A 20,745-nucleotide genomic window follows, 5' to 3' on the forward strand; every position below is an offset into this window, starting at 1 on the left:
CAAGGTCTACGCGACACTTTCATGCTGTGGCTAAAAGTTCCCATGAATACAAAAACATCCCAGTAATATCTGAAGTGGGACGTCACCATGCTTTTATTTTTATTTTATTTTATTTTTTTGCAGTACTGGGGATGGAACCCAGAGGCATTCTACCTCCAAGCCGCACCCCCGACCCGATTTATTTATTTATTTTTATTTTGAAACAGGGTCTCATTGAGTTGCAAAGGATTCAATACTAAAACTCACTCCGCCTATGCTCTGGTGGGAAATGAAAGCAAGTTATTTTCACAAAATCAGAAATGGCTCCAGAGAAATGGGAACAATTTCCATTCTCCACCCTGGGAGTTTACATGTCCTTCTGTTTTCTGGCTCCTGGCTGTGTGACTGTGGGTCACTCACTCAGGGTATCAAGGCCGCCCCTGCTCATGGTAGTAGGATGCAGCCCCTGCCTGGGATCCTCATGGCAACTGAGCCAAAAGGAAGTGCACACAGTAGACGCCGATCCTTGGAGAGTAACTGGGCGTAAGGACTCCGCCCCTCCTTCCTATCAAACGCCTTTTCCACGTGATTCCCAAACCCCTCCAAATCCAACCTTTAAAGTCAGCTCTCGACTTTGGGGCCCCTAGTTAATGCTGTAATTCTCTCTTCCGGAGCTCTGTCCTGGGGTCCTGAGGGCCGGCCTCACCTCTGACTTTCAAACCCATCCCACTTCCTCCATCCTGCATCTAGCAGTTGTCTTCAACCCGAAGGCCAGTGTCTTCTCCGTATGGCAGGACGTGGCCTTTCTGAGAGTCTGCTTCTGTCAATTCCCCTCTAAAACTCCGTAGCGACTTGGAGTTGTCCACAGGATGTGGACGTGCCTCTCGATAGAGCCGCAGGCTGTTTGCGGCTGGCTCCTCGCCGGTCCACTGCAAAAGTGTCAGAGCAGGCTTCTTGAAACGCAGCATGGTCTCTTTCCCAGGTCCCTGCACAAGGCGGAGACGCCTGGCTGTAAGTGGCCATGTGAGTAATCTGACTGTCCTGGCCTGCCTGTCGGGGAACATCAGGAGCTAGAGACAGAGGTGGTTGCTCGGCCACTGCTCTGTACTGCAGGCCCCTGGGCAGACATGCGAAGGAGTCAGGTATTGGAGGAGTCTCAGATTCGTCAAATACACCATGAAGAGAACCGAGGAATCCAGCCAGGGCAGACGGAGGCCCACATATACGGCCTGTCAGGCTGGCCCAGCCATCCGGAGTTCTTCAGATGAGCCCATGGAGCTCCGGCTATGAAAGGGACCATCCTTTCCCACAGTGCCCTCCCTGCCAGCATTTCTGGCCCACATAGTCCTGAGCCTGGTGATAAGTGTTGGTTTACATTGGTAAGTTTGGGGTAGTTTTTGCACTTCAGTAAATAACCACACACTTGGCTGGAAACCTCTAGGCTGGGCCATCCCCGGATGGCTGGGTTTTTTTGCCAAAACATCTCAGAGACACCCTCTCTGAAGCCATCTCCTCTCCTCAGCTGTGTGTGTGTGTGGCTCCTGCCACTACTAGGGAAATGTTCTTGGTTAGTGGCTCTGACTCTTGTCCCTCAGAGGTTCCCAAGCTGGAAACGTGGTGCCCAGTTTGTGGCGTTGAGGCGGGGAACTTTTAAGGGGTGGGACCTCGTGAGTGAGAAGACAGAGGTCATGGCTGCTCCACCCTGGCAAGTAGACTGATGCGGTCTTAAGGAGTTGGGTCAGTTCTCACAGGACCAATTAGTTCCCATGCTGTGAGTCCTAGCTCCTGATATGATAGTGCAGGGACTGTAGTGCCAACCCAGAAGTCTCTATCCAGGTGCATGGCAAACCGCACACCCTCTAAATGACATCAGTTAAAAAATTTTCCAGCTGGGCGTGGTGGCACATGCTTGTAATCCCCATGCTTGGGAGGCGGAGACAGGAAGATTGTACAGGTTCAAAGCCAGGCTGGCTTAAGAGACCCTGTTTCCAAATTTAAAAGTATAAAAATAGGTCTCAGAGTGTATACCGGAAGTAGAAGGGTTTCCAGGAACCCCAGTACCACCAAAAAAAAAAAAAAAAAAATCCAATTCAAACATGCTTGTTCATCTGAAGTCATCAAGTTCCATTTTCCTAACTGTGTGCATTGTGTGTTTCATGAAATAAAATGTTTTCTGGGATGGCAAGACAGCCAAGCAATCATTCTTATGGCAAAAGAAGATGAAGAGGGAAGATGGGTGTCTAATTTGTGTACGAATTTCCATATGGCCTTTGCCATGAAATAATTACAATTTTCAAAATGCTTAACAGACTTTTAAAATCCAACAAATTAAGGAAAACTTTTAAGCTAAGCATGAAAGTTTTGAAGCACATTTGAAGAGTACTAGAATCAGAGCCACTAAAATGTGTTTTGAGTTGTGAATGGTACTTTTTACCTTAAAAAGAACATTTGACTCTTGAGTAGATGATAGCTGTACACATAATATTAGAAGAGAGTATTCAGAATTTCAATGAGCTATCAAAGTTTTAAACAATTAGAGAACTATCTATACTAGGCTTTAAGTGGTACAGAAAAAAACCTGCAGTGTCTTTGAGTCTGAGAGTAAAGAAAGATTTCCTTCCTTCCTTCCTTCCTTCCTTTTTTGCAGTACTGGGGATGGAACCCAGGGTCATTCTACTTCCAAGCTATACCCCCAGCCCTCTTTTTTATTCTTTATTTTGAAACAGGATCTCACTGAGTTGCAAAGGGCCTAAGTAGCTGAGGCTGGCTGCAAACCCGGACCTTCCTGTCTTAGCCTCCCAAATGCTGGATTACAAGTGTGCACCACCACACCTGGCTGAAAGATCATTGATGGCACATTTTTTTCGAGTATATGTAAGCTCTAGAAGGTTGGATTTTGCAATCCCAGAAAGATTTCTTTTTAATATTTTTGCATTTACTAGAAAAGTATATATTTTGTTGTTGGTGGTGGTGGTACTGGGGGTGGAACCCAGGGGCTTTCTACCTCCGGGCTACACTCCCAGACCTATTTTATACTTTATTTGGAAACAGGGTCTCACGGAGTTGCTGAGAGCCTCACTAAGTAGCTGAGGCTGGCTTTGAACCTATGTGATCCTCTTGTCTCAGCCTCCCAAGTGCAGGGATTACAAGCGTGCGCCACCATGCTCGGCTTATATATTTTGAAAACAAGATGTCTCCTAAAACCAGTTCAAAGTCTGTCACCTTTCCTGTTTGTTCCATTTTCCAGGGTCTAGTAAAGTTGGAATCTATTCTGATATCTCTATCTCTGATGTGATTTTTTTTTTTTACAGAAGCTAAAGAATGTAGAGTTTATAAAGTTATTTATACTGCTTTAGGATCCAACAGGCATTGTTCTGGGGGTAGGAGGCGGCCAGGGACAGAATAATTCAAGATTCATGGGCTACCTCCCATTTCTCCAGGGTTTATCCACCCATTTTTGTGTCCAATATCAAAGAATTTTGAGTGCCTCCTAAGTAAAAGAAACTGTGAATATTTCAAAATGATCTGTGGAAAGATATGATTGCTGGGAATACGGATATTAGAGCAATTATTTTCCATTCATTTTGCAAGGAATTGTATCCCTTGAGCGTGTTTGATTTGGATTTGTATTCCTAAAGTAAATATTGCTATGTTGGCTTCCTGTTTAATGTCAGGCTCTTCAACTGACCGTAGAAACTTTCCAGTTGTATTAAAAGTTCCTTCACGTGGATTCCAATGCAAATACTTTAATATTATTTGGTATGCAAAGCCCCACTGCTTCCTATAACCAAATGTTTACGGTATGTTGTCCTCACGTTTGTGAAGAGATTGGAATGACTTTCTAAAAATAGAGGCATTATTTCTAGGTAATGATACGCTGTCCCACTTAGGTCAGCATTTAACAGTTGTCATATTAATTCTTAGATAGAAATAAAATTAGCTGTTCTGGTTTCCAGCTTGGTGGAAAGTTATTACTCTCCCTCTCTCTTATCTGCAAAGCTAAGTTCCGCCAAATCCATCACCCGTCCCACAGCTGGCCCCACAGGCTCTGTGCTTCCTGCTGCTGTGGGTGATCAGCACGGCTGTGCCTTGGTCCTCTGAGCACCGAGCACCGCACAGGCTGCGGGGTCTCCGTCCCGCGTGTGCCAGTCCTCCCGGGGCTGCGCCTCTGCCCTGGCTCTGCCTGGCTCCACTCTCTCCACAGCCAAGCTGCCTGCTGCTGTCTGTTGCTGGGACCACAGCCACTTTTGCCCTCACAAGGCTTTCTCCTGAGCTCATGCTAGTTACTCGTCTTCACTCTGCTCCATAGAAAAGTGCTCAGTCAGGCCACTTCTGCTTGGCCCCATCCAGCAGGGACCCCATCCTTCCTTGCCCCCACGCAGCAGCCTCTGCCCCACCCACCACCTCTACCATTTTCTTTCTTCCCTGGTTTTCAAGATGTGGCCTGCATCTGCTCTCATCTGGGTGGGGGCTGCACCTCTCTCCCACAGCCAGGCCTCCGGTGGCCTCCGCTCACGTCGGAGTTCTCCGTCTGCTCTTCCTGGGCCAGCTCACCTTTCCTGCTCTGCGTGTGCGCTGATGATCCCTGCAGTTCACACCTCCAGCCCAGACTTCCCTCCGCCTGGGACAGACACTTCGAAAGCAGCATTACCACTGAAATGCCCTTTGGCTAGAAATGCCAACAGCACACGGGGTTCCTGAGTCATTCTTAGTCCGGCCTCATGATGCCTGTCTAAGTGTCCTGGTCACCGGCTGCCTCACTCCTCTTCCAAGGGCTTCTGCACCCGCTTGTCTGAGCCTTCCCAGCCTCCAGTCTCAGACTCCTTCTATCCCCCTCCGCATGTCTGCCAGATGGTCTACCTGGGCCAGAATCTGAATATTTCACTTCCTCTGATACCGTCTTTGATGGCTTTCCACCTCTTGTGAAACGGAGCTTGTGTTTTCTTTCACCTTAAGAACAAAACCTTTTCAGCCTCGTTCTGCAAAGCCTCGTGGTCTGCGCGGTCTGTGAAGCTGACCCCTTGGATCTCCTGATCTTTGACTCTCTTCCCACGGCTCCAAATACGTGGCCTTCACCCTGCCTGTCTGGTGAACAGGCATCCCTCCCTCAAGGCTCAGGAGAAGCCGTCCTCTCTTTGAGGCTCCAAAGCCCAGGGCGCCATGCAGAAATGGGCCTCCTCTCCTGAGCACCTGCGTAGACCTCTTCATTTCTCTGTTTTATAAATATGGTGCCACATTCATCTGTATGCGTTGTATGCATGTCTGCCCCAACCGGATGGGAACCCGTGCATCATTAATCTTATAGTCTATGATTTTATTTCATCTCTTCTAAAAGTAGGGCAACTATTGTGCACCCTCCTTTTAATGAATAGTTTATAGCTGCTGAAGTTTTGCTTTTGAGACAAAACTCTTCCTAGAACAGAGCCCTTTTTCCCTAATGCTAGGGTCTCCCTTCTCATTTACTCAAGGTTTTCTGTTGTTGTTGTTTTGGTTCTTTTTATTTTTTTTTGCGATACTGGGGATGGAACCCAGGGGCATTATACCTCCAAACTATACCCCCAGTCCTATTTTTTAGTCTGTTTGTTTGTTTGTTTGTTTGTTTATTTATTTATTTGAAACTGGGTCTCACTGAGTTGCGGAGGGCCTCGCCAAGTAGCTGAGGCTGTCTGCAAACCATGATCCTCCGGTCTCTGCCTCCCGAATGCTGGGATCACAAGCATGCGCCCCCACGCCCGGCACTACTCAAGTTTCTTAAATTGAAATGTAATCCATAAGACATAGAACCCACTCTTCTAAGGTATCCAAAAGCAGTGTTTCGTACACTGCCCACAGGTCCAGAGTGTTATCGTCGACCCTTTCTGAGACAACTCGTCTACCTTCTGTCCTTTAGAATTGGCTATTCCAGACATTTAGTATAAATGGAATTATACAATATGTGGTCCTTTGAGGCTCACCTAACTTAGTTGCTTGAACACTTAACAAGCACACTATATCCTCCTCTGCTGCTCAGCAGGGTGTCGGGACTTTGCAGTAGGTTTTACAAGTTGGATGAATCTACTTGGACATGTGGCTGGGCCGGGGGTGACATATGTTTTTGCAGCTGTTTGTGCCTTTATGCCTGTATTCCCAAGGCAGTCTTGCAGATGAGGTGACTGGGATTGTGACCAGCACTTGAGCCTCTAGATGAGGAGAGGATTAATTCAGTTTACACACAAAAATGCCAAGAATGATTGGCCCAGATGGATTCTTCATGCAGAGAAGAGCCGGCCAGATGCCGGGAGCTGTTTTCTGCAGTCTTAGGGCTTTGGGGAGACTCTGCTGATGTATCCACGTACATTCTGATAGAGTCTTTGCCTATTCCTCCCATGTTTCTTTCTCTCTCTCTCTCTTTTTTTTTTTTTTGTGGTACTGGGGGTGGAACCCAGGGGCTTTTCTACTTCTGGGCTATACTTCCAGACCTATTTTATACTTTATTTGGAAACAGGGTCTCACTAAATTGCTGAGAGCCTCACTCAGTAGCTGAGGCTGGCTTCAAACCTGTGCAATGCTCCTGTCTTGGCCTCCCAAGCACTGGGATTACATGTGTATGGCACCACGCCTGGCCCTCCTTCCATGTTTCTGTAAATATTCTTCCAAAGATCTTGTGTGTGCACATTGAGTATTTCTCCATTTCCTCAGAAGCCTTTACCTTAGTCATCAACAGAAGGCCTCTTTCTTTCATTCATTTCCCATGCCTGTGGATTTCATTATTAGCAGCACTAATAATGGGTTGTCCCCTCAGGACCTCTTTTGGCCTTTTCTACAAACAGCGTGTGGTCCTGTTTCCAAATGTTCTCCGGTCTCAAATGTTGCCTTTCTCACATGATCGACAGAATGTCACACTTCTAGAAAAGGCTTCCTTTCCGTACCAGTTGCCCTGAAATGATGATTTCTCTTTGAAGGAAGAGCCACCAATGAATGACTTCAGAGAGTTCCACTGGCCCTGTGCAATATCATATGCCATTAGATTACTCTCAACAACTCTAAAAGTCGGGGATCTAAAGTTGCTCTCTCTCGTTGACTTTACTGTCCCTTAGTTGGCTTTTTGGTCCTTTCACCATTATCCTGACAATGCGAATGCTCTAATCCAGCCATCCTCTGCAGCCTCACCCCAGACATCCTGGCTTCCTCATGATGCCGTGGAGTGTGCATGGCTGGACTTCAGCCTGGTGCACAGTCACTCTTAAAGACACAGCTAAATGCTCAAAGGCTTCAATCAGCCCATCGCTAATTTTCTAACTATATGCAAAAAAGAAAAAGGAGAGTGAAGCGGATTGTGTATGTGGAAGAACAATTCATACATATGACGGATGCTTGGGGGGGTTAGCTGAAATAAACTCACCATGATGGACCCCCGAGCCTCCTTCTTACCCACCAACCCTGGCTAATGCACGTAGACTGTAAAGCACTTTTTTGTGTGTTTTGCACGTTTCTGTACTATGATGGCTTTTCCTAAGAAGGAGGATGACAGTCTTAGTTGATTCCACAGACTGACATTCACAGGCAACTAACTCCTGCAGTTCAGGTTGTCTTCCTCGCCAGTAACATGTCTTGATTTTATCCTTTGGATGTGTGTGTGTGTGTGTGTGTGTGTGTGTGTGTGTGTGTGGTGTATGTGTGTGGTACTGGGGATTGAACTACCTTTGGGCTATACCCCCAGCCCAATATTATTTCTTATTTGGAAACAAGGTCTTGCTAGGTTGATGAGAGTCTCACCATCTGCTGAGGCTGTTCTTGAACCTGCGATCCTCCTGTCTCAGCCTCCCAAGTACAGGGATTATAGGCGTGTACCACCACGCCTGGCTTGTCCTTTGCATTTTTAACAAATTTACATTTACTGTGATTCTGGTGCTCTTACTGGACCATATAAAATAGTCTCTCCTCCAGCCGGGCGTGGTGGCGCACGCTTGTAATCCCCGCGCTTGGGAGGCGGAGACGGGAGGATCGCGCTGGTTCAGAGCCAGCCTCGCTGGCTTAAGAGACCCTGTTTTCAAATAAAAAAAATATAAAATAGGTCTGGGAGTGTAGCCTGGTGGTAGAAGGGCTTCCAGGAACCCCAGTACCACCAAAAATAAATAAATAAATAATGGTCTCTCCTCCTTGCTCGTATAGGGATATGATTGTTATCCACTTGGATAACAATCCAGTTAAGACTGGAGGAATCTGAAGGAAGATTGGTTTCTCCCAACCACACGAAGAGGAGAGTGGACAAAGCCACGGGTCTAATATCTTCTTGCTGTTGGTGCGTCACCGTCCTACGCACTAGCAGCATTCAATGCTGCGTATTTGTACAAGCGCTTAACCTGATTCGGCAGTCCACGTGTTCTAGAAACTGGACTCAACAGAAGCACGGCACACTTGCCATGCAGTGGACGCCCGGAGGAGAGCCACCACGCTGCCATCAGCTGCGCACCTGAGCGTCTGGGCCCAAAGTGTGCGGCCCTGGAAGGTCGGCCCAGGTCCCTACCTCCCTGTCTATGGCACTTGTTTGATTTGCAGGTGCAATCAGCCACACACTCACAGCCGGTGAGTGAGCAGATGCAGTATGGCATGGTTTCCTGGGTCCAGATGCTCTCCCGTCTCAAATTTTGCCTTCTTACGTGATCGACCCAATGTTGCACTTCTACAAAAGGTTTTTTTTCAGTGCCAGTTTCCCTGAAATAACGATTTCCACTTGAAGAAAGAGCCCCCAATTAATGATTTCAGAGAGTTCCACTGGCCCTGCACAATATCATATGCCATTAGATTGCTTTCAACAACTTTAAAAATCAGGGATCTAAAGTTTCTCTCTCTTGTTGACTTTACTGTCCCTTAGCTCGCTTTTTGGTCCTTTCATTGTTATTTTAATAAAAATTCTTCTTATTAGAATGATCTCAGAATCTTAATTTTAGAATCAGTACTTTCTAGGTATCAACACCATATATTTCAAACTGAATAGCTAGCTGTGATCTTGGCCGAATTTGGAGCCATGTAAAAACTCAGTATCCCCTTAGATCAAATTGGTAAAACAGCAAAAGCTCCTTACCCGAGTAAGTTTGATAGTGGAAGAAAAATTAACCTAAAACAAATTCACTTAGGTAGCTTAAAATTATATTCCAAGATGTAAGAATCTTGAAAACTCTTCTTTAAATATTCAAGCTAAGCTAAGTGGGAATGAATTCTTCCTAATTCATAGCAAACACCTCAAAGGCATGTTATTTCTGAGCATAAATAGGGACTAAGTTGAGTGTTCGTTCTGGCGTAATTTTCGTGGGATAAAATCAGTAGATGGCATGATGGACAAGCTTCCCTGGATCCTCTGCTTCTAAGGCAGGATTGTACTCTTGATATTTAAATCATCCTTTTTGAAGAACATATCTTGTCAATAGACTGCTGATTGTCTCTTCTTTACTCCTCAGCCACCTGATTTCTGTTGGCTCGGGACTGCCAAGGCCACTGTTATGTCTGCGATGTACAGTGTCCCGAAACATCTTGCATCCCTTCCGTGGACCCAGCGTCCTCACCGGGATCTCTCACTGTGCAGGACTGCAGGCTTCCACCTGCTGCTGGATGCCTGGTACCACAAACAAGGAACAGAGGGCGGAAACCTGGGCCCTGGCGTAGATGGCGGCCTTCAGAGAGTGGGAATCCACTGTATCTCTGGTTAATTGGCGACTCTTTCCAACTTAAGTAACCTGTGCTTTCATCTGAACACGGGAGCCCAGTCAATAAGTACCGATTTAGAGTTTCCCTAACTCCCTGGGTTTTATAGCTGAGAAAACTAAATGCAAGGACATATCCAAGACACCTAGCGCAGCACCTAGCATGTTTTTCTCACACAATGCGTATTAGTGATAGTTCTTTGCAAGCTTTCTCTAAGGAAGCAGTCTGCTGTACACAAGTCTTTGGGTGTGTGCAACAGCGTGGACCTAGCCATCCAGCAGTTCACACGGTCCAAGTTCACAGATCACAACACTGATCAGAAGCACCCATTTCATTTATTTAACTCACCCCAGCGTCCTACCAGAAATCAGCTGGCAAAGCATACCTTAGAAACTTGGTTGCCCATTATTGATAAGTGAGGGCCTCGAAGATGGAGAGAATGCCCCAAGTCAGATGTAGAGGAGGAGAAAGGTGGGTGTGCTCAGGTGCCTGGTGGTGATGCAGATGCTGGGCCGAGGTTCGCCTTCCCTTTCTTATTCCTTCACCTGCTTCAGTCCTCTTTGAGCTGAGGTAGAAGGGACCGGACCCCACACGGGCGCTGGGCCTGCCCCAGCTCCACCCTCTCTATCCTTACTCTGGACTTGACTCTGAAGACGTGGGTATCAGATCAGTAGATATATTTTTTTCTTTTTTTGGTGGTTCTGGGGTTCCTGGAAGCCCTTCTACCTCCGGGCTACACTCCCAGACCTATTTTATATTTTTATTTGGAAACAGGGTCTCTTAAGCCAGCGCGGCTGGCTTCGAACCTGCGCGATCCTCCTGTCTCCACGTCCCAAGCGCGGGGATGACAAGCGTGCGCCACCACGCCCGGCAGATCAGTAGATATTTTATTGTCTGGTCCAGTGTTTCTCCAAATGAATGTGCATAGGATTCTGCTGGGGAGCTTGCTAAGGGCGGGTCTGACTTGGCAGGTCTGAGGACCTTGCATTTCTAGGGGTGGGCTAAAATTAAAGGCCTTTTTGATGAGTAAAGGAATTAAATGTACAACTTCCTGTTTATCAACACCACTTGGCTATATATTGGGAAAGGAAATAAATTGCTTTTTCTAGTAGTACTCAGGCTCACAAAAGCATGCTAATGGCTCTATTTCTGGACTTCCAAGGACATTTCAAGTGATGATGTTCTACTTTCTCATCTAATTTTGCTTTGAAAAAGCCAGGAAAGTAGACCGTCTCTAGTGTCCAGGTGGCCTCTAAGCCTCTTGCCGTCCCCCCTTGATGACGGCTCTAGACTGTTCCAGTTAGAGAGTGAGGAGCCGCAATGACGGTGGGGTGTACACTCCCACTGCGTGACATGAGCTGCCGTAAGTGCTGGAGACGCAGGGGTAAACAGAGCAGAAACCATGAGCAATCTCCTCTCCACCCACCCCGGAGACAGTGGTAACGCAGCCAGTCCAATGACTGCGGCTGCTGCAAGTGTGGACCCTTGACCCAAGAGTCCTTCTCCAGGGATTCCAGCCCCCTCGCCTCTGGCGAAACTAGAAGCCTCCACTCCCTATTCCTACTTCGGGAGAAGAAAGGTGCTGAGATGGGAGTGGCCGCTTCCAATATGTTTTGTAGAAAAGGATCCCATATTCAAGCCCAAAGGTTGCAAATCTGAACATTTTCAGATTTCTTTACATTATTTTTTTCAGCCGGGCGTGGTGGCACACGCTTGTCATCCCAGCATTGGGGAGGCTGAAACAAGAGGATCGCAGTTTGAGGACAGCCTCAGCTACTTAGTGAGGCCCTCTTCAACTCTGTGAGACCCTGATTCAAAATAAAGAATAAAAAATAGGGCTGGGGGTGTAGCTCAGAGGTAGAATGTCCCTGGGCTCCATCCCCAGTACCACAAAAAATTATTTTTCTCATTCTAGTGTGATTTTCTATCTTTCTAGATTTGTCCTGGATCATTGACTAAAATCTGTATATTTAAAATAAAACTCTACCATACACAGAAATCAACTCCAAGTGGTGTTGAGACCCAAATGGGATGGGTGAAACAGTAATGATTACAGAGATAATGCACAAGATCCTCAGAGCCCAGAAGGGAGAATCCTGCAGGATACAGGAGATGCTAGTGATAAAGGAAAGCACTGATATTTTGTTCTATACCAAGACTTCTGTTGATAAAACTATCAGGTTAAAGTGAAAAGACAAGTCATGAAATCGGAGGAGGTATTTGAACACAGGAACCAGCCAAAGACTTGTAGCTTAAAAGAAAAAGAAAAAGGAAATACTTTCCAACAAGTCAGGAAGGAAAAGATGGAACACATCCCGGAAGAGTTGGACGTGCTCTTCACCAAAAGCATACCCGCCCTCCCAGGAGGCACAGGGAAATCTCCCGCCTCTTATTTGCCATCAGGGAAACACAAATTACGGCCACAACACACCACACCGCGTCACACTTTCCAGAATGGCTAAAATTAATCAGATTCACGAACCTGGAGCACCAGGAGCTGGTGAACGCTCCGGTAGGCATGGTGCCAGGAGTGGGCAGTCGCCCAGCCGGTGACTGGCCGGCTCCTCAGGCACACGAAGGGGCAGACACAGGAACCTGCGCACTCCACACCTTCACAGAAGTCAAGCTGACCACAGGCCAAGAGTCCGTAAATGTACGATAAATGACCACCCAGCGAGGAACTCAAACCACCCAGGTCACACCCGGGAGCGCACCCTGCACTGTCCTGATGTGTAAAGTTCCTGGTTCCGTTCCCTTCAGAATTCTCTGTGTTGTGCATTATAGCTAATTCACTGTAAACATGTATGTTATTTTATGTATGCTATATAAATGTGGGAGTTATGCACACACTTCATGTATATTATTTTTAATAAAAAATAAAGTATGTGAAAGAGTACAGTTGTTTAGTTTGTGAAAAGGCTGTCATTTTCTCCTTCTATAGCAGAGGAGCAAGCTTCTTGACCTATTCTCTTGCCTTGCATAACTGAAATCCGTTTTTGAAATGCACTTTTTGATGCCTATAAATGCTTCTTTTATGGCTTTGTCTTCCCCAGGTCTCGCTCCTTGCACGTAAAACCCATCCCTGTGCACCTTCAGAGTTCTGACCCACTCTTGCTTCCTGTCACTTTCCCATCGACCCTGTATGTTTTGGGGGAGTTCTGGTAACAATCCCATTTGACACTGAGATTTTCAAACATTGAACAAGGACCTGCATGCTGGGTCTGTGGCGTGAACTCATTCCATCTAACATTTAAGAAATGCAGTCCACTGTGGCTGACGGCCCCCTCACTTGCTTCCCCAGGATGTGAGGCTTGGACCAAGGAGATGTTCTTTGAACAGGAGCCCAGAGCTGGGGGTGCAAGGCAGCGCACCCTCTGGGAGGGAGGACTGCCCTCCCAGGCTCCTACCTCTCAGGGCCTCCTTCCCGGTGGCCCAGGCAGGTGGGATGGCTTGGGAAGGAGTGCTCTGGGCATCTCACAGGGACTCAGACTTTAGATCCTACCAGCAGTGTGCTCCCAAGCAGGGGATTCCGTGCCCTGAACTCCAACTGACTTTTCTATAAAATAGGGAATAAAATTAACGACACCACAAAGCCATGACAAGCGTTTAAATTACCTCAACTCGTAAATGTCTCTAACGGTATCGAACACATCTAGCTGTGCAGAGGACCGGCTCTCTTTCCCACCCTTTTCCTTTTTAGGCAAGACTATGTTCTGGTAGCAGCTTCTAGTCCTGCCGGGGATGAGGCCTCTGGCGCAGCCATCTGGCGCTGGAGACCGGAGGCCGTGAGATGCTGATTCCATGGGCATAGTTGGGATTCATGTATCTTTGCGTGCCACTTTCTGTTCTTCTTGAATTTTCCAGATAAAACTTGTAATTCAAGTGGGATAAGAATGCAAGATATAAAATTTCTTTGCTGGGAATTGCTCTATTATCTTCAGGTACTTTCTCTATTATCTCAAAAGAATACAGAAATGAGCCTTGAAGAGAATTTATTTATTTTTTCCCATATGGAAAGTGTTTCCCACTTGACCAACCTCTGATGAAGACCTAGACATAGTTGTGATGTTTTTAAAGAAATGGGCACTTGGCTACACTTTATTACGCACAGTTGAATCTGGCTTTTAAAAAGTGTATTACTTTGGAAAGTTGTAAGTGAAATAACCAGAGGGAACTTTAGCAGTGATCAATCTTGCATTGTATTTTATTTGGTCCTGAGGATTGAGTCAGGAGCATTATCTCCGAACTACACCCTGTTCTTTTTATTTTTTATTTTGGAACAGGTTCTCTCTCATTTGCCGAGGCTAACCTCAAACCTGTGATCCTCCTGTCTCAGCCTCCCAAGTACTGAAATCAGAGGTGTGTACCACCATGCCCAGCTAATCCCCTCATTTTACAGATGAAAAAATTGTAAGGATGTGAAGCAATATGTTTATGGTGACCCTGGAAAGTTAGAATCAGTGATCACACCTTCTCTCCTGTGGTTTCTAAATGGCAGACAGAATACACTAAGAGTTAATGTGCCCATGGCTGGCACTGCTGGTGCTACAAAGGATTCAGAGCACCTGAGCCCTTGCTGAGAAAAAAAGACAGTCGCCTTTCCCTGCCTAAATTTGCACCCCGTGGTGTGGACCCGGACGGAAGGCACGGAGACGTCCCGTGAACAGCCCGCGCTCGCTGCCTGTAATTTCTACAATCCCCTGTGCTACTGAGCGCTCCAGGTGCTGAGGGGGACCACAGGCCGAGGAGGGCCACCCCAGAGGCCTCCACCCCGCAGGACGGCTGCTCCCAGGGTCCTGTGCGGCCCCTTCATGTGCTCGTCTTGCCCCTTGCTCCTCCTCTGCTCTGTCCTTCCAAGAAGGCCTCACTTACAATTTTAGTATAGTGTAAATTAACGCAGACCCTCCAGTCTCTGCATTCTTACAAGTTGCAGTCACGAGGCTCTTTTGCACAGTTACGGCTGCGACTCCAAGTCGGGCTCAGAGGACGCTCTCGTCCTGAGGTACGGTCAGAGGCGGTGTGTCTGTCCCTGGCCGAGCCGAGCAGCAGCCGTCTGGCCCTGCCGTTGTTTTCCCCATTTCTACGGTGGACGGGGCCCTGGGCGGAGGCCATGAGGGGCGCTGCGTGGGCCGGCCACCTTACCCCTGGGCCGCGAGGGAACTCCACGGGGACCATCCGGTGACGTCTGCTGGCAGGACAGTGGCCCCGGCTGCGCATGGCTTGGTCCCTCGGCTCAGAGCGCGTTCTCATCACCGCTTGCCACCGCGACGCTGCTTTATTGAGTCACTGAGAGGCCGCTCTGGGTATAGAACGTCCCTCCAACACCCTAGCTGCACCTCTCTCCGTTAGAGAAACCAGTGCTTCATCTGCTTCCGTCGACCTTAACTGGCGTGAAGGAACAGAAGTCATCGTGGGGCTTTTAGAAAACACGGTTGACATGTCCGAGGGGGCCCTGACTCAGAGCGTCACAACCTCCTTCTCTAAGACGATGCTGCTAACCTCAGCGCTGGGACTCACAGGGCCGTCTACAGGTCCATCTTCTGCTGTCTGCAGGGGCTGCTGCGTGGTGGCGTGACAGCTCTTCACCAGCCTGCCTGGTCAAAGCGGGCGGCCGCTCCCACCCGCGTGGCGAGAGGCGAGTTCTCAGCCCCTTGGAGACAGTGGTAATAATAGAGCACATTTCAGAGAATCACCACGTGGACGGCCTGAAAGGATCCGTGCAGAGCAGTGGCGGTAGTGTCTAGCCCACAGTAGGTAGTGTGGAAGCGTATTAACAGATACTGAGTTCTTGCTGAAAGTTAAGGAGAGCCTTGCTGTTTGTGACGTGTGCATTTTAAAGTTAGGACTCCTAGAGCCGGGCGTGGTGGCGCACACTTGTAATCCCCGCGTTTGGGAGGCGGAGACAGGAGGATGGCGCAGGTTCGAAGCCAGCCACGCTGGCTTAAGAGACCCTGTTTCCAAAAAAAAAAAAAAAATAGGTCTGGGAGTGTAGCCCAGAGGTAGAAGGGCTTCCAGGAACCCCAATACCAGCAAAATAATAATAATAATAATAATAATAATAATAATAATAATAATAAATAAAGTTAGGACTTCTGAACAATGGATTGGGACCTCCTACTGTCCCTTGTTTTTTGTCCCCCAGGACCCAGCATGTGTTCTGGAAAACCCAACCAAAGAGAGCATTTCTTTAAATTGGGATCATTTATACCTCTGCTCTAGTACAGAAGGATTCACAGCAGGTATCATACAAATACATATGAACTGGAACAAGTTAAAAGATAATAAAATCAAGCTGGGTGTGGTGGTGCCTGCTTGCGGCCCTATACTTGGGAGGCTGAGACAGAAGGAAGGCCTTAGCAACTGAGTGAGGCCCTACATAACTTACTAAAACCCTGTTACAAAAAGAGAAATGAAATAAGGCTGGGGGTGCAGCTCACAGGTAGAATGTCCCTGCCTGGGTTTCATTCCCACTGCCCCCCAAATAAATAAATAAATAGCTAATTAAAAAAGACTGTGAAATCAGAACAAAGGCGGAACACGGGTAGAAAGACCAACGAGCCTTTGAGATTAACTTGGCTTGTTAGGTGCTGGTACCTGAGCCAGCCCCACGCCACCCGTCCTGAAGAGACAGTTCACATTACGTTTGTGAGACCTTTCCTGTTATCACAGAAAGAGAAAGATGATTTTTATTGTTGTTGTTTCTATAAGCGGAAAAATTCAGGCTCCAGAAAAGGAAGCCGGTTTTTCTCACTTACTTTCTAGGCCAGTGAAAATGAAATAGCAATATTTAAACACTACTGGCTTTACCTGATGGTGACATGATTGATATCCTACTAGTAGATGGATTATGCATGTTTAAAAACTCTGCTAGCCATTACTGCTCCTCAAAAGACAACGTTTGACCCAATGTCCAGAGAGATGCGGCCGCAGTCCACTGGATATGGCCTTCCTTCTATTTCCACGCTTCGCGTTAATCCAAGCACGCAGAGGCCTGTGTGCTTAGCTCCTGTCTATAAAAGGAGACTGAGCAGAAGCGGGAAGTGCGGCCTGCCGTCTGCCCAGGCTCCTCGGGACGCCTTCCCGGCCTGTCAAACAGCTGCCACCCTACGCTGCTGTGCACGCTGCCACCCTGTGCGCGGCTGGGCGGGCGGGCCGGTTGGCGTGCGCTCCCTGAGCGGCGATGAGCGGGCTGATTGGCCAGGGCCAGAGAAAGACAGTGACTGTCAGGCCTAAATTCATTAGGGAGCGGTTCTCAGCCCGTGGCGCTGCCCTCCGGCCTGATGGTGGAACATTTCATTCTCTGGGCCCGAGGCGGCCGGTTTCTGAGGTTGCACATCCATCACCAGTGAGGTTCAGCCTTTCCGGATTGTCTTGTTTGGTTGAGATAGATGTAAAATTCTTCCTCCTATATAGCTAACACTTGCCTTAATCCCCTGACAGTGGTCTGTCGGCAGGACAAGGGAGGAGGCTGAGGTGTCTTGGTCTGGGTTTATTTTTCCCTGCTATCACAGAATACCACAGGCTGGGTACTTTATAAAGGGCAGGAGTCGGCCTGGCTCACGGTTCTGGAAGCTGGGTGTCTGGGAACATCGTGAGGGCTTTGGACCGCAACATTACCTGTGAGCACGTGCAAGACAGACAGGGAGGAAACCCGGGCCAGCCTCATCCTTCTCACCACAACCCAGGCCTGTGGTAGCAGCAGCCATCCACCCACCAGCCTGGGCCCTCAGGACCTGAGTCCTGCAGCCCTCCCTCTTGACGCTGTTACAGCAGCAATTTCAGCATGAGGTTTGGAGGGGATGATCACTCTCCAGGCCAGAAATAATTTTAGTTTGGGCCTTAAGTTTGATAGTGTCTATATTTCAGACTAACAGTCGTTAGTTCTCATTTCCAATATAATAATAAATGGAATTATGAATAGTATAAATATAATGCATGGTGTTATGATTACTGAAATAAATGGTACTGCACTTTTCCATAGACGTGGGAATAAAGTCAAAGGAGTTCTGAAACTGCAGGTGGCACAATGGGAAGTTATTAGACTGCGTTGTGCTCAGCCCAGGCCTCGTGCAGACAGTGCTAGGCGAGCGAGAGTGTGGAGCGGTGGAGCGCCCCTCAGCTCTGTCCTGGTCAGCACACAGTGCCCTCACTAGCCTCAGAGAGAGCTGGGGGCAGAGGGGAGGCGGTGAATTCAGACGGTGGACACTCAGTGTTGTGGACAGGGCGGTCACCACGCCAGGACGCAGGCTCCGCTCCAGCTCCCCTGGCAGAGGGGAGGCCCTGGCCGAGTGTCTCCCGGGTCTTGTCCAGGAAGGCCTTGCACTCCATCCCGCTCTTCCCCTTGGATCTGATGGACGCTGGAGTGGCCACAGCATGAGGAGTTGTGGAAGCAGTTCTGAAAGGAGGCTGGGTCTCTGCTCAAAGAGACCACCTGTCAGCTGAGGACTCCTGCTTGGGATTTTCCATGAGTGAAAAGTAAGTCCCTATTGTAGTGGCGCTATCACGCATGTGTGAGCTTATTTCTTAGAGAAGCGAATGGTCACAGAACTAATACAAGGAAAGAAACAGGGTCCAGCAGCAGAGCTTGCTGCCTGCCCACCGGCCCTGTGCAGCCGCAGCCCGGGTGAGCCGTTCCCTTTACATCTTTGCCACCAGCTGGCTGCGGAGTGGGGTTAGGTGCAAGGGCCGAACTAAACCATGAGACGTGCCATGCACTGTAACACCACCTAGGCATGGTCAGAGATGTGCCTCTGTGAGGGCTGGCAAGTTGGCAAAATCGAGATGTTCAGTTTTCCCGTTGGGTTTGCTTCGCTGCTCCTGTAGAATGCAGGGTGACATTTAGACATCTGATTCAAGGCTCTCCTTCAAAGTCTCTGATCATGAATTTGGGTCAGAGCTTTTCCCAACCATTACATTCTTTCTAGAACAGCATTTACCATACACAAACAAGTTCCCAGAGTAGATTTTAAAAAATTAAATATGTTCATTCTTTGGCTTTATAGGCATATTGAGTAAAGCCCATGTTTTCAATTTTATATACACATATCTGCCAGAGAAAAATGAATTTATTTTCAATGTGGAGGGCTATTCCTGCAATGACTTCATGTCATTTACCCTTGTTTTATTTTTACTTTTATTTTTTGGTGCTGGAGATTGAACCCAGAGGTGTTCTATCTCCGAGATATACCCTCAGTTTTCATCTTTAAAAAAAAAAATATATATATAATTTTTGCAGTACTGGGGATGGAACCCAGGGGTATTCTACCTCTGAGATATACCCCCAGCCCTATTTTTCTTTATATTTTTTGAAACAGGATCTCAGTGAGTTGCAAAGAACCTCACTAAGGGGCTGAGGCTGGCCACAAACTATGATCCTTCTGTCTCTGCCTCTCAAATGCTAGATTACAAGTGTACACCACCACACCCAGCTACCTTTAAAATTTTTTTTTGTATGTGTGGTACTGGGGTTCCTGGAAACCCTTCTACCTCCAGGCTACACTCCCAGACCTATTTTTATATTTTTTATTTGGAAATAGGGTCTCTTAAGCCAGCAAGGCTGGCTTCAAACCTGCTCAATCCTCCTGTCTCTGCCTCCCAAGGGCAGGGACTACAAGCATGCACCACCATGCCTGGCCCTTTATAAATTTTTGAAACAGTATCTTGCTAAATTTCTGAGGCTGGGCTCAAACCTGTGATTCTACTGTGTTGAACTCCTAAGTACTGAGTTGATAGGCCTGCACCACCATGCCTGGGTAACCCAAGTATGTGGGAAGCTGTCTCAAAATAAAAGTAAAATAGCCTGAGGGTAGAATGCCTCTGGGTTCAATTTCCAGCACCACAAAATAAATGAATAAATAAATAAATAAAGTGCAAAGTATACAAGAGATTGTGGATGGACTAATCTTGTACTTAATGGAAAAGAATAAGTAAGTTAACATTCTATAAGACACTGAAAATACTTGAAGTTTTTACCTACACACTTAGATACCAACGAGTAAAAACCTTCCTGTACATAAGCTCTAGGTTTGTTTTCTGCACAGTACTTGATGTACTGTGTACTGAGCACTGCCAGCCCCTTCCCAATGAGTCTCTCTAAAAAGCTGACCCTGGATCTGATACTCACCTACTTTACCTGGTAGAATGTCTGATTAATAATAATTAATAACAATCAAGTTTTACTGAAAAGTTAAAACATTAAAGCACATTTTTTTGGTACTGAGGATTGAATCCAGGGGCATTCTACCTCCAAGTTATACTCCATCCCTTTTTATTTTTTGTTTGGAAATAGGGTTTCTCTAACAGCATTCTCACTGATATAATCCAAAGCAACTAACCACCCAACTTAGAGGAAGGGAGATTTATTTGCTTACAGATTTTGGAGATTTCAGAGGTTCCATCTGTATCTGGCCATGTCTGCAGAATTCAGGCACGGAGGCAGGAAACAGAGGTGAAGGAACAAGGCTCTCACTTCATGCCCCAAGGGCATGTCCCCAGAAGCTCCTCCATGGGAACCAAGTCCCACTTCCAACATGGCTGCCTGGTTTCCATGAAGGTTAGGGGAACATTCTAAATCCAAACTATTACATAGGGTCTCACTAGATTATTAAAGTTCTCACTAAGTTGCTGAGGCTGGTCTTGAACCTGGGATTCTCCAGTCTCAGCCTCTCACGTCCTGGAGTTACAGGTCTGCACCACCATGCCCCGCAGTATTAAAGCACTCTTGGTGAGTGTTCTTATTCCGCAGAATGACCCCGTAGTAGGAGAGACTGTTTGCCCTTTCTCAGTGGGGAACTTGCATTATAGATAGGCTGGGTGACTTGTTTGGGGGAGCTGGAACTGAACAACCTATTCTTGGTATTCCTGAAAAATAAACTTAGTAAGCATCTTTCATTAAATGAAACCAATTCATTATCTTTACTAATGGTAGTGTATATTAGACATTACAATAATATGAATGCAGGAAATTAAAAGAAGTTGTACTTATCCTCATATTAGTACATAATTATGTTTGTTCTTATGGTTTTATAAGTATACTTAAAGTATTTACTATAGCTATCTAGTACTTTTACTGCTACATATATGTTT

The sequence above is a fragment of the Muscardinus avellanarius genome, assembly GCF_963383645.1.
Source record: "Muscardinus avellanarius genome assembly, chromosome: 6".
Classification (NCBI taxonomy): Eukaryota; Metazoa; Chordata; class Mammalia; order Rodentia; family Gliridae; genus Muscardinus; species Muscardinus avellanarius.